The 19928-nt window shown below is 39.5% G+C and overlaps 1 protein-coding gene across 4 annotated transcripts in view; it reads left to right on the forward strand.

The window, feature by feature from the left end:
- Positions 1-3092, forward strand: part of LRATD2 (LRAT domain containing 2) — a 590601-nt gene extending 587509 nt beyond the window's left edge. For all 4 annotated transcript variants that reach the window (XR_014236256.1, XR_014236257.1, XR_014236258.1 and 1 more), the window contains one exon: positions 1661-3092. The gene's annotated coding sequence lies outside the window, so the exon portion shown is untranslated. The remainder of the gene's footprint in view (positions 1-1660) is intronic.
- Positions 3093-19928: the final 16836 nt, after the last annotated feature.

Genomic DNA, 19928 nt, shown 5'->3' on the forward strand with positions numbered 1-19928 from the left:
AAAAAAAAAAAAAAAGAGAGAGACCCCAGCAAAATTCATAAATTCTCGTGCCTTGCATACCTCTTTACAGAATTAATCATGTCTACGGACTTCTGCTCTTAAGGCTATAACCACTACAGATGTTTCACTGATTTTTTTTGCTTAATCTATCCAAATGTAAAACAAAAATGAGAATACCTTATAATTTCCAAGGCTTCCGTAGTGTTTATTTAAAGTCATGGAGAGAATGTAATGGTAAAGAGTAATTACTTCTTTTCCAGGTAAAACAGCATGAGAGCTCCTTTGAGTTGACCAGATTCTCTAAGTGAAAGAGCATAAGATTTAGAGGACAAGCTTAAGCAAATCAATTAACCCCATTTGCCTCATCTGTTAAGAGAATGTCTATAAGGGATTACATAGGGTCTCCATATGGCACAACTCAATTGTTGTCTATGTGCAGTGTACTACTTGAACATCTGTACATAGAAGTCCTGTGAGTGAGTAATGAAGACTTGCCATATACTGTAGGGATAGTAAGGGATTCTTACATGAAGTGGTGATAGGATGGAAAAATAAAGCTTTATTTGGATCTATAAAACAGGAACCTGAGAAAGAGACTGTGTAGATATAAAATTGTTTGATTGAAGCTATTGCTCAGATTCAATAAGATAGTTGATCAGCCCAAAAACATACATGTGTGCACAATTCAGACATCCACAAACACACACATTGTAGAGGACACTTAAGGTTCCCTGCCCATATTTTGATTACATTCTCTTTTCTTCTGGAAAATTCCTGATTTCCATTTTTGGACAGAGCTACTGTTCCTCCAATCTCAGGATATGTGGTATTGTAGGGCTCCTTATTCAGCTACAAGGATGGAACACATAACTCATGCCTTTCCCAATCAGCACACCACCTTTCCTTGGGGAGAAGAGGAGGAGTATATGACCCAAGCTGGGCCAGTCAGAGTCAATCTCAGAACTCATACAAGTGCTCCTGGGTAAGGGTCTGGCTCTCCTCTGCTAGACTTGTACTGAAATGGGATGAGACAGAGGTTGTCGCTGCCATTAGATACTAGGAAAGGTGAGACAGGAACTACTCAGGAATAAGGGGGGCAACTCAGCAGACTTTTCAGCTACATAAACCTGTCAATGCCCCTTCACGTTTTTGCCTCGGCCAGCCTGAATGATTTTACCATCACAAAATGAATACTATGCACAGCACACAGATCCACTGTTTGACTGACACATACCAGGGTTTTACTTTGTCTGCTGTTTGCCTCTCTGCTAGTTTTTATTACACTGATATATCAAGTTTAATTATGGTGAATATCTAATTTATCTTCCAAACCAGGACATTTTGGAGAGTGAAAGGGGCACTCTTTATGATTATGTCAGGACAAAAGCATAGTCCAAGACAAACCAGGATATATGATCATCCTAATTTTGACCAAATGGTCAGACTGCTGATAACTTGAAGATACAACCAGAGTGCAATTTTTTAAAGTGGTTTGCTTTACAATGCGTGGCATTCCTGACACTTAGAACAATGTCCAGCACAAAGTCAATACTCAATATTTATTTAATGAGTAAAGTATTTCAAAAACATTTCAGTATATTCATTCATGTATTTCTTCAACAAATACTTGACTAAACTTTACATACTATCATTGTTCTAGGTACTGAAGATACAGATGTGAGCAAGATAGATAAGGACCCTACCCTCCTGGAGTTTTTATTCTTGGGGAGAGAGACCAGGCAATACACAAGTAAGTAAACAAGTACTTTCTGGTATGGGGTATGTGCCATGGGAGAAATGAAACAAGAGTGGCATCTGGGGAAATAGAGACATTTTCAGGTGTTATGATCAGGGAGTATCTCTCTGAAAGTTGACATTTGAACTGAAACCAAGTCAAAGGCAAAGAGTGAAAGGAACTTCCTACAGCAAAAATCATTTCTCTGTCTGCTATTTTGCACTGCTCTCCAGCTCACAACTCACAGCATGACCCACAAGATCATACATTGCTCAGTACTCTAGGAGGTGCCAAACTGGTTGAGGAGGAAAAGCATAGACCCAGGCACAGAGTGAGTGCCATAAGCATCTCAAGGTGGGAGAATTTAGAGCATCCTAGAATTGAGGGTGGGCATGGGGAGGGACTTCATCGAGGAGGAAGTGAGATTTAGGTTTAGGGAGTAGAGAAGTGGTTCAAGGCTCTGGGATCAGGCTCAGGGATCAGGTCCTAAGTTTGAACCCTGACTCTTCTGTTTATCGGCTTTGTGACCTTGAGCAGATAATCTGTGGGAGATTCACTATCTCATCTCTAAGACTAGGATAGTAATAATAGTATCCTAATATGTACTCAGGACTTAGCACAACATCTGAGAGACAGTAAGTGTTCAGTGAATAGTAGCTCTTATTATTAAATAGTGAGGAGAAAATAACAATTTAAATATGTTCGAGAATACAAAAAGAAATAAGATGCTGGCCTTTCCCCTCAGGAATCTCATTATGTATGCACAGTAATGGAAGTTCTCAAAGCTCATACTGAATGTCAGATCTCTGAAGGCTTAATGGAGGTGTTCTGCCATGAAACCAAATAATGGTAATTTTTTCCAATTATCAGGAAAAAAATTAGTTTAGAATCATATTTTTTCCAATTTCAAGCTTTCTTCCCAGATATATTTTTCTTAAACGTTGGCCATCTGCTACCTAAGGTACTGGCAGATGAAAAAATAAGTGAACAAGCAGCAGACAAATATTAGCAGGACAACTCAGAAACAGCCAATCACATTTAGACCAACAGCTTGTTCCTTTCATGGACATATGTACTCAAGGTGGTGGTTTTTAAATCATGCACAGATTGTCATATTGTCTGGAAGTAAAACTGTTCCTATTACATATACCGGAATTAAATATATCAATCAGTATTTCATGGCGTTCTTCAAAGAGTGCCATGCTTTCCAGATGCTCTATCTCCTAAATAAGTTTGAGAATCACTCTACAGAAAAGTTCAAAGCCCTTGAAAGAAGGTTTCTAATTCATCCTCCCACTCTCCTAAAAGCTGGGAATATGGCAGAGGTGTAAGAGTGACCAAAAAAAAAAAAGTAAAAGTAATCTTTTACTGTTATCTGTTATCTTCTTGAAGAAGAAAGTAAGACCCAGGAGATGGTTGGTGATTTGCCCAAGGTCACTCAGGAAGTTCACAAAGGAAGTAAAACCAAGACTGACATTTCAGGGAGGAATAGTTCATACAAGTCTCTGTTGCGTGCATAAAAATCACTGAGCCTCCCAAGAGCAATGATAATGAACAGTGTGATTTAGGAATTCTGACTTCAACATATATTGACATTTCTAGTCCCAGAGGCACGGTAACTAAAGTGATCTCAAAGCAGTGGGCAGAAAGTGTCTGGTTCTTTTAATGAGTGACACCCCAGATGACCGCTAATCCCCCCCATTGCACTCTACATATCCATCTAGGCCACTGTGTCTTTGATTACACTAGAGAGTCCTCTCCATCAGTTATAACTAGTGCCAAGCTCAAATGCTGCTTATTCCATGAAGTCTATGGTTGGAATCTCTCCCTACTCCAAATGTCTTTAGTGATGGCTTTTACCAGTTTTCTAATAAGATTCACATGAAAAATACCTTCATATGCCTACATTCACTTTTTGTTGCTGCTATTAAAAACTACCACAAGTTTAGTGGCTTAAAATAGCACAAAGTTATTATCTTACAGTTCTGGAGGGTTAGAAGCCCAAAATGGCTTTCCCTGCATCAAAATCAAGGTGTCAGCAGACTATGTTTTTTCTGGAGGCTCTGGGAAAGATTCCGTTTCCTTGACTTTTCCATCTTCAAGAGGCTGCCTGCATTCCTTAGCTTGTGGATCCTTTCCTCCACCTTCAAAGTCAGCCATGTAGTATCTCTCTGACTCTGCTTCCAACATCACATCTCCTTTTCTGATTAAAGCTAGAAAATGGTCTCATGTTTTTAAAGACCCAGGTAATTATATTGGGCTCACCAGGATAATTCAGGGTAATCTCTCAGTCTCAATGCCTTTAATTTAGTCACCTTTGCAGCATCCTCTGACATATAAAGAAACATATTCACCAGTTCTGAGACTAGGGATGTGAACGTCTTTGAGGAGCCGTTATTCAACCTACCACAGTCTGCCTTTAGCCCAAAAGATTCATGTCTGTCCCACATGCAAAGTACATTTACTTCATCCCAAATTCTCCAAAAGCCTCAACACATTACAGGATCAACTCAAAGTTTAAAACCTCATATAAATCAAATCAGCTCAAAGGTCCCAAATCTCAGAATCTAAATTATGTAAATTAGGCAAGGGTGAGATTCTGAGTATAATTCATCCTAGGGCATAATTCCTCTCCATCTGCCGACCTCTGAAACTCAAGAAATAAGTTATCTACTCTCAAAGGCAATGCTGGGACAGACATCAAATGACAGTTATAGGCATTCTTGTTCAAAAAGGGAAGAAATTGAAAGGCAAAAAATAGTCAAGCAATTTTGAAATCCAGGCAGGAAGATTCCATTAGGTTTCAAGGCCTGTGAATAGTTCTCTGAGGCATGTGGCTTCTCCCTCTGGGCTCAAGGCTCCCTCCTCTGGACCCATAGCTCTACCCTCTGAACATGAGGCTCTATCCCCCGAGTTTCCCTACTTTTTCATGAAAGGTAGCACTTGCTTGCAGCTGAGTAGTTTTATCAGCTTGTTTCCTGCCAGTAGACTGTAGAAGGCTGACAGCCTTCTTTCATTTAGTACTCTCTTTCAGTCGAAGCTGACAGTGTTTATGATGATATAAAATTCTCAGGAACTTTGTAGGTCTTCTGTGTATGTCATGGGGATTCACACACAAGTCCCATCTGTTCTCAGGTCCTCTGAAACCCAGCCAAGTTCTAATCCCCTCCTTCTATCCCAATAAAAACAGATTCAGCCCAGGGATGGGGCTCAAAGTCCCCTCGGGAATATCTACCATTGTCCAAATCTTTTGTTTTCCTTTGGGATATGTATTATGGCAGGGGAGAATAACTATTTTTATACCAACCTTCGTTCATAACCTACTGTTATCTATGGTATAAAAATCTATACTTCATGAGTCCTCGGGGCTCTTTGACTTTTGATACTCAAAGCCAGGGTTTTAGCCTGGAAGAAAACCGCTGCTCTCTCCAAAAGCATGGCTCCTGCAACTAAAAGCCTTGGTCATGTGTGTTTAAAAGTCCATTTAGCTGCTCACCTGACTTCATCACTCCGGTCAATGTATTTAGAGAGTTCTCATTGACTCCTGCATGGAAGAAAAATACTGAGCAAAGAGAGCCCAGCAAAATGATTATTACATCTGTTAATAGTCATATTATACACTGAAATATGTTACATGGTTCAATTCTTTTGATGATTCTCAAGATGGGGATTACTATTCCTGTTTTCTCATTGAAGAAATAGATACACAGAGCATGAACTGTTTGCCTAAGTCACACTGCTTAAAAGTGTCTAAGTGTATATTCAAAACTCAGTCTGTCTAACTTCAAAATGGAACTAGGCAAGCAATTCTTACAAATGTCCGAGGCAAATAATCCTGCCAGCCTTCAATTTCCACATTTGTCAAATGAAAATATTGTTTATAATTCCTCATCCACAATTCCAGAATCTAAAAAGCTTTAAAAACTAAAAGTATTGTTGGTATTGTTCACAAGTTTGGTGCCAGAATAAGACCTGAACTGCCATTTGATGCCAGTTTTGTCTCAGTGCTTCTATCACTTACATACGCCTCTGCTGCTAGCTGGTGTTTTTGTTGCGTTTTTGGGGTGCGTGTGTGTGTGTGTGCTCGCGCGTGCATGAGCAGTCTCTTTGCTGTGAGTCACGGAGCGACCATCGCATGTAATATAATTCAGTAACTCTGTGAACAGTGAGAAACAGTGATTTTACCCTGAAGATTTTTCACTCAGAATTCAACTAATTGACTATGATAATTAGCAGAAATGTAACTCTCTATTGCTCACCTGGGAGCAGAATTACTAGAATATTATAGGCAGCTACTCCTGCCAATGCCACACACATGCAAGTCCAGCAGTCATCTTTATTAGCACGCGGCTTCTATCAGCTATACGAAAGCCATAATTTTTTTAAGCCTCACTTCGGTTTCACTGAACCTGCCTATGAGCCTCCTGGGTTAAGCCCTAACTGCTGCAAAGAGGCCCCAAGACAGGAAACTGCCATTGAGGAGACCCCAGGAGAGCAGGGTCTCAATCTATTTTTTAAACCATGCTCTCTTTGTATAAAAAGAAACCACTCTTTTCCTTCCTAATCCAACATTCTTGAGTTAAATTATAGCGTGGATAAAGCCAATGGTAAGATAGTATATGTTTTTTCATAAAATCAAATCAAAGAAACTATGTGCTTTTTCAAACTTGGCTCTCTCCGCATTCCCCACGCATGGCTGAGAACCACAGATCTGGAAGGAAAGGACTACATCAGATCTTGCAGCTTTTTCAATCTGGATGCACAGCGGGGCCATGAGGCAGGGAGACAGCTCAGGCTTTGGTGGTGGGCAGATCTGGGTCCAAGTTCCACTAGCTCTGCGCTTGAGAACATGTATCATCTAAGGAAAGTTGTCCCACCTCTCTGATCCCAGTTTTCATGTTTCCAAAATGAAGAAAACAGCTAACACTCATTTGTGGTTTGTCGTGAAGATTAAATGGGGTATGTGAATTTTTATATGAGATAGCTAATGTCGTGAGGCTTTTCTACGTACAGGGGCTGTGTCGAGTGCTTTACAAGCTCATCTACTCCTCTCAATAACCCTATGAGGTAGATACTGCTTTCCCATTTTACATGAGGGAAAATCGAGGCATCAAGAAATTAAGTCCCTTACCCAAATTCTCCTGTTATTAAATGACCGAGAAGGAACTTAAACCCAGAGCTGTCAGACCCCATGAGAAATGTTTTGCACCGTTATGTTATATGCCTCCCAACAGGTATGTTGGCTCCCTTCCCTTTGTCAGCAATACTACTACTTATACTAAGACCCACCCCACTACTATTATCTCTACAAGGACAAGTATCTTAGTCTGCTTGGGCTGCCATAACAAAATACCGTAGACTGGGTGACTTAAACAACAGAAGTTTATTTTCTCAAGTTCTGGAGGCTAGATGTCTAAGATAAAGATTCTAGTCCATTTGGTTTCTAGTGAGAGCTCTCTTCATGGCTTGCAGACAGCTAGCCTCTCGTTCTGTCTTCATGTGGCCTTTCCTTGGTGTATGCATGTGGGGGGAGATAGAGAGAGAGAGAGAGATACAGAGACAGAGAAGGCACGCTGGAGTCTTTTCTTATATGGACACTAATCCAATTAGATCAGGGCCCCATCAGTATAACCACATTTAACCTTAATTACTTCCTTAGATGCCCCATCTCTAAATACAGCCACACTGGGTGTTAGGGCTCCAACATATGAATTTGCAGTGGACATAAACCTTCAGTCCATAACAGCAAGGATATTGGATTTGTTCACTATTCTACCTCCAGTGCTTAGAACTATCTGGCACAGAGTTGGCACTCAGCAAATATTGGTTGAATGTATGCATTAGTAAATGAATAAACACAAAATGAACTTGAATTAATATAGGACACTGATTCTAAACCTTTTCACCAAGAGGGATTCATTTTATTAATTTCTTCCCATGAGGCTTGTGCTTTGATAAATGCCATCTTCCAAGTTGATACTAGTAACAAATGGGCTTTTCCCCTGTTTAATTAATCAAAGACAGATAAATCGCTAACCAGTACTTCTAATCAGCATGAAATATGTAAGCACTGTAAGCAGCCTGAGTTGTTTAATTCTAGGCTAATATAGACAATGACCTGTTGGCGTGGGTGCCCTGACTGCAAGCAAGTGAACAATTACTCCCAAGATTTCAAAATTCCAAAGTTAGTTTATCAACCTGTAGGGATCTGGGGACCTCAGTTTGGGAAACACTTCCTTAGTGTGATCCATGTCATACAACAAAGTGGCATCTTATCAAAAGTTTGGGTTCCAATGTGAGCAATTAAGTAAACACATGCATTTAATCAAAATTATCTTTGAAAATCCATTAAATCACCCAGACTCTAGGTTTTGTACATGGCTTCTGCAGTAATGTGTCTATAAATTTGCAGTATATGCAGTAATACGCAGCACATAATCAAGTATTTTTGTGCAAACCATAATTGAATATATGGTATATAATTATGTGTAATTGAATATCCAGTATACATATATGATTGGGTTGGTAAGTTAGATGTACACATGATGTGACTCCAACATAATATTGTCATATGTACAAAATAATACATACAGTAAATATTTATATTATAAAGAATAATTAAATAAATACTTCCAACCAGATTTAGGAACACTGCCAAGAGTTTTAAATTCCTATGTTGCCCTCCCTCCTGACACTCCTCTGCCTACTCTCCCCTAGCCTAATACTGTCCTGCATTTTGCTTTGTTTTTCAACTTTACCACGTGTCTGTATTACTAAATAATACATTGCTTAGTTTTGTGTATATCTGAGCTTTATATAAATGGTATCATATGGTATGTATTCCTGTGTAATTTACATTATGTAAATGTTTTTGCCCAACATTATGTTTCTGTTTCTATGCATGCTGCTGTAGTTCATTCATTTTCACTGCTCTATAGAAAGTAATTTTTCAACTTAAGGTGTATCTTTTCCTGAATTTAGTTATTTTTATCTAATTTAGTCATGTAATACAAATGCATCAACATAGAAAACTGACACTAATTTTGCAACAAACAACCCCCAATCTGAGTGTCATTAACAAAATAAAAAATTTATTTTCTGTTCACATCACAGTCCAAAGTGAGTGGGCAACTCTGCTAGACTAATCTCCTCCTAAAAGTAACTCAGGGATCCAGGCTCCTTTCATCTTTGACACCAAGATCTTCAACATTGACCTTCTGGTAGCCATGGAAAAAGAGAGAGCAAGGAAGATCTCTTAGGGTTCAGGAGAGGCTGAGAAGTACTTTCTGTATGCCCAGAAAAGGAAATGGATATGCTATAAAAGTGTTCACTGAGCTTAGGATCAGAGGTTTGGCATGAATAAAATTTGAAAGTTCTCTAATCTAACTCCCTTGGTTTTATCATTCAGTGAATATTTTTTTAGCACCAGCTATATGCCAGGTAATGGTCTAGTGACATCTATAGCACCTTTGATGAAGAACTGCCCATCCCCTGCTTCAACACTCCCCAAGACAGGACGCTCACTGACCCCAAGGAAGCAACTCCCATATTTGCACAGTTTGGACTGATTATTATTCATTATGCTCATGTCAAGCAGTTCCAATTAATAACAAGGACCAGGATGTGTCTGTCCTTATACACAAATGTAGAGGTCCCAAGATGACCCATAGGCTGGTTTTGTTGAAAGGGTCACCAATGCTGAGGTTATCCATGACAATGACAGTAATTCTATATTTTGAACATGATACCCCACTGAATTTTCTCTCTTTTTCATGTTCCAACAAATTGTCATATAGTGTTTTCCAAAGTTTGGATGTATTAGATGTCTCCAGATCCCAAAATAGTTGAGCCAGCTGGGCTTTGCCTTTACCCAACTGTTCCCCAGTTTTTCTCTGTACCCTGCCACACACACACACACACTCACACACATGTACATACATGTACACATGCAGACTGAGACCAATATATTGTTTCGTAACTGATGACATTTTCAACGCTATTCTTTAAGGTTTCATAATACTTCCAATACCTAGCAATCTAGCACAAACACACCGCATCTCTAACACAGATATTTCAAAGGCGTATGTTTGATACTGTCAACAAACTCTGTAGAGGACAGGGACTTTTGTAGGAATACAGGCATACATATTAAGGCCCAGATTTTCAAAAAAGGTACCAGCACAAATAAATCTCGTTCCCAGAAAGAAATGCTGAAACTTTTTTCCACTCAAAAATACTTTGAACTCAGTGAATTCTAACTCCTGTGCCTTATCTAACTCATGTGACTTATCTCCTCTGTTGCCCTTGAGTTTATAGTTTGACTATGAAATCAAATAACCATTTTGCTTATATATATATAAGCAAAATGTGTGTGTGTGTGTGTGTATAAAAAAACACACACACACAAACATCTCTTGGAAAATTTTTAGGGTAAACAGCTTGAATTCAGATGTACTAGTTATGCTTAGGTAAGATGTTGGCAAACTTTTTCTGAAAAGAGATAGATAGTAAATATTTTAGGCTTTTGCACACCATATGTTCTCTGTTGCAGGAAAGGGCTCTCCTGTCTTTCTTTGAGTTTCACTTGCTTGCATCTCAACTTGGAAGATTGTAGACTTGCTGGTGGATGAAAGATAAGAGGACAATGATGGCCTCCGCCACTGTCCTGGAAGGCACTTGCAGACTTTGACAAAGAGGAAACCTTGAACTTCCCTCCAAACGGAAAGGAGGGTGAACTCTGTGTTATGAAGCACTCTATCTAGCACACTACCATCCAGCTTTGCTCCCTCACAACTGCCCTGCTCCATCTTCTGCCACAGCTGCCACCTCCACCCTAATAAAAGGAAAATCAAATTTCTGATTAAGTCACCCCCACCTGCTCTGCCTCGCATCCGCCCCATCTCAGTAAATGTCAAGTCCTTTCTTCCACTTCTAACGTCAAAAAACCTCAGAGTCAACCGCAACACTCTTTTGCTCCCCACCATTAACTCTGGTTGTAATTTAACCTCTTCCCACCACTGCTACTCCCTGACTGAGAGCCAGCATCACCTCTCCCCCATCTCCAGTCCCTCGGAGATCTTATCAAGTCTCCTGACTTTAAACGTAGTCTATCTATACATGACAACTTCCAAACGTACACTTCCAACCAGACCCGCTTTTCCACTGACTGTTCAACACCTCTACATGAGCATTAGAGCATTAACAGGCATGTCAAACTTCACATGCACAAATTTGAACTCCTTATCTTCCTCTTCAATTCAGCTTTCCAGAAGTTTTCCCCATTTCAGCAAACAGGACCTCTGTCCTTCCACTGGCTCAGACCAAAATCTAAAATACCTCTCTGTCTCTCTCGCTCTCTCTCTCTCATCTGTCTCTTTCTCTCTTCCTTCCTCCTTCTTCTCCTTCCCCACCCTGCTCCACACCCATCTAATCCACCAGCAAATCCCCCTGGCTCTACCTTTAAAGTGAATCCAAATTCCAATTCTCACCCCCTCTTCTACGCCACATTAGCCCATCACTTTCTTAGACAATCATAATAACCTTCTGCCTCCCTGTTTCCAACTTTGTCTCCCTGCAGTCTATTCTCAACCCAAAAAGTAAAGTGTTATTGTTTTTTTAACATCTTTATTGGAATATAATTGCTTTACAATGTTGTGTTAGTTGCTGCTGTATAACAAAGTGAATCAGCTATATGCATATGTATATCCCCATATCCCCTCCCTCTTGCATCTCCCTCCCTCCCTCCCTATCCCACCCCTCTAGGTGGTCGCAAAGCACGGAGCTGATCTCCCTGTGCTATGTGGCTCCTTCCCACTAGCTATCTCTTTTACATTTGGTAGTGTATATATGTCCATGCCACCCTCTCACTTCATCCCAGCTTAGCCTTCCCCATCCCCGTGTCCTCAAGTCCATTCACTATGTCTGTGTCTTTATTCCTGTCCTGCCCCTAGGTTCTTCAGAACCTTTTTTTTTTTTTTTTTTAAGATTCTCTATATATGCGTTAGCATACGGTATTTGTTTTTCTCTTTCTGACTTACTTCACTCTGTATGACAGACTCTGGATCCATCCACCTCACTACAAATAACTCAATTTCATTGCTTGTTATGGTTAATACTCCACTGTATATATGTGCCACATCTTCTTTATCCATTCACCCGTCAATGGACACTTAGGTTGCTTCCACGTCCTGGCTATTGTAAATAGAGCTGCAATGAACATTTTGGTACATGACTCTTTTTGAATTATGGTTTTCTCAGGGTATATGCCCAGTAGTGGGATTGCTGGGTCGTATGGTAGTTCTATTTTTAGTTTTGTAAGGAACCTCCATACTGTTCTCCATAGTGGCTGTATCAATTTACAGTCCCACCAACAGTGCAAGAGGGTTCCCTTTTCTCCACATCCTCTCCAGCATTTATTGTTTGTAGACTTTTTGATGATGGCCACTCTGACCGGTGTGAGGTGATACCTCATTGTAGTTGGTTTGCAGTTCTCTAATGATTAGTGATGTTGAGCATCCTTTCATGTGTTTGTTGGCAATCTGTATATCTTCTTTGGAGAAATGTCTATTTAAGTCTTCTGCCCATTTTTGGATTGGGTTGTTTGTTTTTTTGATATTGAGTTGCATGAGCTGCTTGTATATTTTGGAGATTAATCCTTTGTCTGTTGATTCATTTGCAAATATTTTCTCCCATTCTGAGTGTTGTCTTTTCATCTTGTTTATGGTTTCCTTTGTGGTGCAAAAGTTTTTAAGTTTCATTAGGTCCCATTTGTTTATTTTTGTTTTTATTTCCATTTCTCTAAGATTTGGGTCAAAAAGGATCTTGCTGTGACTTATGTCAAAGAATGTTCTGCCTATGTTTTCCTCTAAGAGTTTTATAGCGTCTGGCCTTACATTTAGGTCTTTAATCCATTTTGAGTTTATTTTTGTGTATGATGTTAGGGAGTGTTCTAATTTCATTCTTTTACATGTAGCTGTCCAGTTTTCCCAGCACCACTTATTGAAGACACTGTCTTTTCTCTGCTGTATATTCTTGCCTCCTTTATCAAAGATAAGGTGCCCATATGTGCGTGGGTTTATCTCTGGGCTTTCTATCCTGTTGCATTGATCTATATTTCTGTTTTTGTGCCAGTACCATACTGTCTTGATTACTGTAGCTTTGTAGTATAGTCTGAAGTCAGGGAGCCTGATTCCTCCAGCTCCACCGTTCTTTCTCAAAATTGCTTTGGCTATTCGGGGTCTTTTGTGTTTCCATACAGATTGTGAAATTTTTTGTTCTAGTTCTGTGAAAAATGCCATTGGTAGTTTGATAGGGATTGCATTGAATCTGTAGATTGCTTTGGGTAGCATAGTCATTTTCACAATGTTGATTCTTCCAATCCGAGAACATGGTATAGCTCTCCATCTGTTTGTATCATCTTTAATTTCTTTCATCAGTTTCTTATAGTTTTCTTCATACAGGTCTTTTGTCTCCTTAAGCAGGTTTATTCCTAGGTATTTTATTCTTTTTATTGCAATGGTAAATGGGAGTGTTTCCTTAATTTCTCTTTCAGATTTTTCATCATTAGTGTATAGGAATGCAAGAGATTTCTGTGCATTAATTTTGTATCCTGCTACTTTACCAAATTCATTGATTAGCTCTAGTAGTTTTGTGGTAGCATTTTTAGGATTCTCTATGTATAGTTATCATGTCATATCCAGTGACAGTTTTACTTCTTCTTTTCTGATTTGTATTCTTTTTATTTCTTTTTCTTCTCTGATTGCTGTGGCTAAAACTTCCAAAACTATGTTGAATAGTAGTGGTAAGAGTGGGCAACCTTGTCTTGTTCCTGATCTTAGTGGAAATGGTTTCAGTTTTTCACCCTTGAGAATGATGTTGGCTGTGGGTTTGTCATCTATGGCCTTTATTATGTTGAGGTAGTTCCCTCTATGCCTTTCTGGAGGGTTTTTATCATAAATGGGTGGTGAATTTTGTCAAAAGCTTTTTCTGCATCTATTGAGATGATCATATGGTTTTTCTCCTTCAATTTGTTAATATGGTGTATCACCTTGATTGATTTGCATATATTGAAGAATCCTTGCATTCCTGGGATAAACCCCACTTGATCATGGTGTATGATCCTTTTAATGTGCTGTTGGATTCTATTTGCTAGTATCTTGTTGAGGATTTTTGTATCTATGTTCATCAGTGATACTGGCCTGTAGTTTTCTTTTTTTGTGACATCTTTGTCTGGTTTTGGTATCAGCGTGATGGTGGCCTCGTAGAATGAGTTTGGGAGTGTTCCTCCCTCTGCTCTATTTTGGAGGAGTTTGAGAAGAATAGGTGTTAGCTCTTCTCTAAATGTTTGATAGAATTTGCCTGTGAAGCCATCTGGTCCTGGGCTTTTGTTTGTTGGAAGATTTTTAATCACAGTTTCAATTTCAGTGCTTGTGATTGGTCTGTTCATATTTTCTATTTCTTCCTGGTTCAGTCTCGGAAGGTTGTGCTTTTCTAAGAATTTTTCCATTTCTTCCAGGTTGTCCATTTTATTGGCATACAGTTAGTTGCTTGTAGTAATCTCTCATGATCGCAAAATGTTGTTTTAAAACTCAAATCAGATGATGTCACTCCTCTACTCATAACCCTTCTCCCTCCGGATTAGTTGTCTGGTAACTTTTGCCAATACAACTAACTATAAACTGGAGAGGAAAGGAAAAGCGGACTCTGGTGCTCATGGTCATTAGAAAGCCCCAGTGTGTTCATTCTGGTTTGGTACTTAACCAGATTAAAAACTTGTTTATTTTTGCTTACAAAACGTTCATCTGCTTTGATGACAAAACAACGCTTTTCTCTTTTTCTTTTTTTGACTAATTCTCTTGAACCCAGTATGTGAAGAGTTGGTCATTATAATGATTCAATCTAATTTTATAAGAAGTAGTTCTTTATTTTCTAAATACTTAAGGACCACACACTTTTAATAAGTGTTAACAAATATACCAAGATTTCTGAGTTCAAAACTGCTTTCATTTATTTAAACTCATTTTTGGCCTCATAATATTGTTTTTTTAAAAAGGTAGCATTTTTTGAATGTTTACTATGATCTTCACTTGCAATATAATCTCAATTGATTATCAAGAGAAACATGAGGTAACTACTATTATCCACGTAATTTAGACAAGCAAATTGAAACTCCGTGAGGTAAAGTAACTTTCCTAAAGACACACAAGACTGAAATTGGAATTCAGACTCACACCTGTCTGGCGTAAAGCCTTACTCGGTTTGACCTCTTTATTATGTTGTTATAAGGGAAGAATTGCAGCATAATAAAGCCAAGAATGATCTCTAGAATCGGCTTAGCCAGAATTGAATTCTAGCTGTACTACTAGACTTTATACAGGTGATGTTACTTCTCCAAGCCTCAATTTCCTCATCTGAAAAATGAGGCAATTGATACCTACCACAGGCATTTGTGATAGCATAGTGAGAGAAAGTAGGTAAAATGTTAGCACATCTTAGTTATTATTATTTCTGATCTAATAGGCAAGGAAAGAAGGAAAAATGAAATGAAGTATCTTATTAGAAGCTAAATTGCTATTAGTGGAAGAATCAAGAAGAGCTTAAATTTGTGAAATCTATGATATTCCATATGCCATTTACTGAAATGGCAATTTCACATGGCAAATCATGTGACTTAATTGATCTTCTGGTCCAAGTTCTGTGCTCTATCTACTGGTATAGACTGGGCCATAGATGAACATTTGAGAGGTATAGTGTTGGCAGCTTTTAGTAATCTTAGTATGAAAATCTGTCTTTTAGGATTCTCTAATTATCAGGGTCAATAAAAGAGAGACTTCAGGCACTTCTAATTTTCAATATCACTGCTAAATTTATCACCTTAAAACAATATATATTTGCTATCTCACAATCTCTGCAGGCCAGGAGTTCAGGCACAACTTTGCTGGGAGATCATTTTAGGGTCTCCCAAGGATGCAGTTAAGGTATCAGCAGAGTTGCCATCTCATCTGAGGCTGGACTGGGAAAGATCTGTTTCCTAGTCTGTGTAGGCTGTTGGCACAAATCAGTTCCTTGTGGTTGTAGGACTGAGAACTTCAGTTTCTTGCTGATTGTTGGTGGAGATCACCCTCAGCTCCTAGAGGCTGCTCATAGCTCTTTGCCAAATAAGGTTTCTCAACATGGTGGCTTGCTTCTTCAAAGCCAGTAAGGGAGGCAGAGACTCCAGCAAAACGGGCCCTACAATCTTATGTAATTAATCACATAATCACATCCATGAAGTCATGTATGTCCCAATATCTCAGCCATAAGTCGTTGGTTAGAAGCAAGTCACAGGTTCTACCCACACTCAAGGGGAAGGAATCACACAAGGGCCTCCCCAGGAGATAAAGATCTTGGGCATCTCAAGAGTCTGTCCAGCACACAAGACATGGAGACAGAACCCCATGGGGGAAAAATAGTGATGTGGTTGTAGCAAATAGTAGGAGGTATTAAAAAAAAAATCAGCCTGGGGCTTCCCTCGTGGCTCAATCGTTAAGAATCCACCTGCCAATGCAGGGGACACAGGTTCGAGCCCTGGTCTGGGAAGATCCCACATGCCGGGGAGCAACTAAGCCCGTGCGCCACAACTACTGAGCCTGCACTCTAGATCCCTTGAGCCACAACTAATGAGCCTGCGTGCCACAACTACTGAAGCCCGTGCACCTAGAGCCTGTGCTCCGCAACAAGAGAAGCCACCGCAATTAGAAGCCCATGCACCGCAACAAAGAAAAGCCCTGCTCGCCACAACTAGAGAAAGCCCGTGCACAGCAACGAAGACCCAACGCAGCCAAAAATAAATAAATTAAATAAATAAATTTTTTAAAAAATCAGCCCACAGGTTACCATAGATTATCTACTTCTGTCATTGAGCTGACAAACTGGTAAGTGAAGTGACAGATTCAAGCCAAGGGTTTGGAAGTCTTAAAGTTCTACACTTATGATTTGTGTACTTTGGATATGCTATGACTCAATAAAATAGCTATGGAGTTTTACTCTTTGTTACAATTTCCCTTTAAGTAGGTATAATTTATTTCTTCTTATGACTTGTATGCTGGCTGTGTAACCTAATTTTTATCACTATTAGAGTCCTGATTATTTTCCTTGTTGTTTTAAATAACAAAAGACATTCTAATTTAGTTCTTCTTCAACCAAAAGAAAGCAAAAATCCTAATTTTAACATAGTGCTACCCCCTAAAGAGACTGGAAAAGTCAAGCATGGTTGTTTCATTTTAATGCTTGATCTCTTAAAACAAGCTGACAAAGAAGTGACATATTTCAGTTGAATTTATCAAATGTTTATTATTTTTTGCTACCATTATTTGGGGGTAATTATGGCTCAATAATTCAGTAAACATGTTCTGATGTAAACAACTGTGAAAATTGCATTTTTGAATGCTCCAACTGTGCCCACAACATAATCAGAAGCAGTATTTTATTACTCAGACTAATAATTAGAAGTAATTAACTACTAGACACAATTAGAAACAGTAATTTATTTCTTAACATAATGTAAAGAGCTGCTGTTTCAATGCGTGTTTGAATATTTAGCAACCAGTAATTACTCTTAGAGGAAAGAAAGAAATGTGACTGTTTAGTTAACAACCCTAGATGCCTGGCACATGTGTCAGTCTGGCCCATTAACATGGAGGTTTGACAAGTCACTGGGTAGAATCCTGCTGATAATGAGAGTTCTGTGACAAACTTGGAAAAAAATGGTGTGAGGATTTCATATTTATTCAATCATTGAATGCATATTTACTATCTGCTAGGTATTATGTCATCTGTGCTAGGCACTGGTGATATAAAAGTGAATGGGATAGACACAGTTTCCCCACACACACACACAAGAGGTCACACTTTAGAGAAAGATTTAGTTAAATGTGGTATATAGCATGATAGAGAAGTATCGGATGCTAAGGGAATTTAGATTAGAAAAGGGTTTTTTGGTCTGTTTTTAATACCTCACTAGAATTCTCTGACTGGCATGTAAACCATGGTGTGAACTAGATGAAGAGGAGAAAGAAGAGTCTCTGGCACTAGCAAAAACACAGTTGAAACGCCCCTGAGATGGGAATGAGCTGGGCACCTCCACAGAACTAACAAAGGACCCTGCCGGCTGAAGCAGAAGAACAGGGGAAAGAGTAAGAGCTGGCATGGTCCCCATAGGCATGGCTATACCAACGACGTTAACAAGTATGGTCTTCACCTTAAGAACAATGCTAAAACATTGAAGAGATCTAAGGTAGGCAATGACACCGTAAGATCTGCCTTTTTAAAAGAGCTTTCTGGCAGCTATTCAAGATAGAATGAGGGAAGGCAAGAGGAGATTTGGGGAAGCCAAGGAGTATGTTAATGAGCCGTTCAGTTGAAAGATATGGCAGCTTTAACTACAGTAACGGATGGAATGGAGAAATGTAGACTGAATCCTGAATATTTAGAAGTAAAACTGGCAGTGCTTGATGATGGATGAAATAAAAATGGTGACAGAAAGAGAAGGGAGCTGACTGCTACAGCTGAGTGGTGGTGGGACCATAAACTGACCTAAGGAACACAAGGGTAGCAGCAGGTTGCATTGTTGACTGATGCTGCTTTTGGAGATGGGAGTTTGAGGTGCCCAAAGACATCGAGGGGAGCTGCTGAGCAGGCAGAGCATATACCTACCCGTTTGGAGCTTGGATGACAGGTCTCAGCCAGAGCTATGTATTTTGGATTCTCATCAGCATATAGGAAGAGATTTACTCGAAAGAGAATTTAGATTAGGAAGAAAATACAAGCTAGAACTGAGCCTGGGGAAACTCCATCTACACAACTCCAGCAACTAGGCACTTGGCATCCCTCCCCACGTCTCCCCAGTTGTTTCTCAGGATCCTTAATGGTGACTCCTATGTGTTGACATTTCTTCTCCTTCACTCTTTTTAATGATATTCCTCTGCCCACAGGTCTTTCAAGGGAGGCAACTCTGCTGCTACGGCTGCTGGTACCACCTAATAAGAACGAAATCCTGCTTTTCTTCCTAGGGCCTTTTCTTGTTCTCAAAGCTGCAGACCCCCGAGGTAACCAGCAGTGCTGTGCTCTCCTCAGTCATCACTGTGTTAATCCATTCACACTAACCTCAATGCACAAATGAGACTGTCCCCCTCTGCAATTCTGCAGTGTGCATTCTTTCCGTCTGGAACACACTGCCTGCTCTCTACCTAAGGACCAGGCACAGTCCACACAGCAGGCATAGGGCAGATGCCATGCTAGTCTCTTCAGTAGCTCTTCTCTCTTCTGTCCTAAAACCATCCACTCACTGGGCTTGCGCACATAGACATCTGGCGGGGCGGCCGGGTGGGGCGCTGAGGGCACGTTGATCAGGTCCTTGGACGAAACCAGTCTCTGCAACCCAGTTTTGTTTCAGCCACATAACCCTTCCGAAGAAAGTCAGTAATAGATAATACTCTGGTTTGGAGCCAATACCCAGGAAATCAATAGGCATTTCTATAGTGTTTGCAGTTTATAAAATCAACATACTTTATCTTTTTAATTTCCATAGCAATCCTATGAGGCAGATGTCATTATCCTCATGACACAGATGAGGAAACCAAGGCTCAGAGAAGTTAAATTACTAGATTCATACAGCTAAGGTGGTGGAACAGTAATTGAAAACCATATTGTATAACTCTAAATTTTGGATACTTATTACACCAGGCTCAAGGCTGCTCAGGCTAGAAGAATCATAATTGTTAAAAGATTTCACAGGTCTATGTCATCACAACATGTGAAATCTGAACCATACATGATGGGATTGTCCAGGGCAAATGAGACTAAGAAAACTTTTGATCACATCTAGTTATAAAAAAGCTGCAAAATTCAGTGGCAGAGTCTTCATTTCATGAAGAAGAAATTAATTTGGGGGTATTGAGAGATGATAAAGCATTAGGAATTCAGAGACAAAAACAGGTGAAAAGCAAATTTTCTAGATCTCCATTTGTTATTGCAGCATTAAGTAGAAAGATAATTGGAACTGTGTATGTGGTCCATCATAGGAAGCAGAATCATCTTCAGTGCTTATTAAAATGCAGATTCCTTGGCCTTTCTCCAGACCGACTGTCTCAGAATTTCTGGAGATGGGACCGAGTAATTTGCATTTTTAAAAGATGTTCAGTGATTCTTTTGCACC

Source organism: Balaenoptera borealis, assembly GCF_965194805.1.
Source record: "Balaenoptera borealis genome assembly, chromosome: 17".
NCBI classification, from domain to species: domain Eukaryota; kingdom Metazoa; phylum Chordata; class Mammalia; order Artiodactyla; family Balaenopteridae; genus Balaenoptera; species Balaenoptera borealis.